The following is a 1,207-nucleotide window of genomic DNA, read 5'->3' on the forward strand; positions in this document are numbered from 1 at the left end:
TCCTGAGACTTGATACTCTCAACTATCAAATGGAGATTGTTTCGTTCTTGTATTTGTAGGAGGGTCATGAGAATGAAACAATAGTTTTGAACTTGCTGGATACAATAGAGGTTCTATGGTTGATAACACTTTTTGGTTACTACTACTATGTAGTAGTAGTAGTATAAATCAAACCGAGGACCCACCTCTCAGGGACTCCCTAAGTGTAAGCAGCCAGGGAGCTACCATTTCCAGGGCACTAAATTTATTACAGGGTGACTGACACATGCTGAAACTAACTTCATGCCCACTTCCAACATTGAGAGGGGAGGGGACATTTTTGCCTCTGTCACTCAGTTTTCTCAACAGCTCTAGCGTTGAGTTGGTTAAGAATCTCCGGGTTTCTTAAATGATTCTTCCCCCAAACACCTTTTTTCTCTTTTTGGCAGTGGCTGGGGCTGGGCAGTGGTGATGAGGTGTATTTTTGCTGTTTGTTGCCAATATTTATTTGAAGACTCTCCAACAATCCCTAATACTTACCTATTACATAGCTTTAAACAGTAGGGACACTTTTTTTTTTTTAAGATTTATTTATTTATGCATATGGAACTGGGATACAGACCAGAAGTGCAGGGGCGGTGAGAGGCTTCACCAGAGACAGAGTGGGGAGCAGAACAGCCGGATGGACAAAGTACCCTGCTGAGGGGAGCAGGGGGAGAGACAGGAGGTCTGCCGTGCCATGTGGGTCACCTCCTTGGCCAAGGATTGAACTCATGCTGAAGCTGCTGTGGCTAGCTTTGTAGTGCTGCAATTTTAACCCATTGTGCCACCAGGGAGGGCCCAGGGGCACCTTTTTTAAGAGAAGAAAGGTTCAACTTGTTTTGAAAACGATTATGTTCTGTTCTAAACCCAACAAACTCAGCAGCAACTTTACAAAGTGTGCCTCTATGGGGGTCGGGGTGGAGGGAGTGACATCAGTAAGGGTGGCCAGGAGAGGCAAGGCCCTAAGGGCACATGTTTCTCGGGGCTCTGCCTGTTCAAGGCACCCTGTTCTCCCAGGCCTTTGTCCGTAGGTGTCTACTGTCAAGGCCAGCACCGGTTGGGTGAGAGAGTGTCCAGTCTCGGATCTGCTTTCCAACTCACAAGAGCCTTCCCTGTAATATCTTCACCTAGCCCTAGAGAGGGTGATCTGGCCCCATTTTGCAGTTGAAAAAAAAAAAAAAAAAAA

The sequence above is a fragment of the Condylura cristata genome, unplaced genomic scaffold (genome assembly GCF_000260355.1).
Source record: "Condylura cristata isolate star-nosed mole 26May11 unplaced genomic scaffold, ConCri1.0 scaffold00039, whole genome shotgun sequence".
Lineage (NCBI taxonomy): Eukaryota > Metazoa > Chordata > Mammalia > Eulipotyphla > Talpidae > Condylura > Condylura cristata.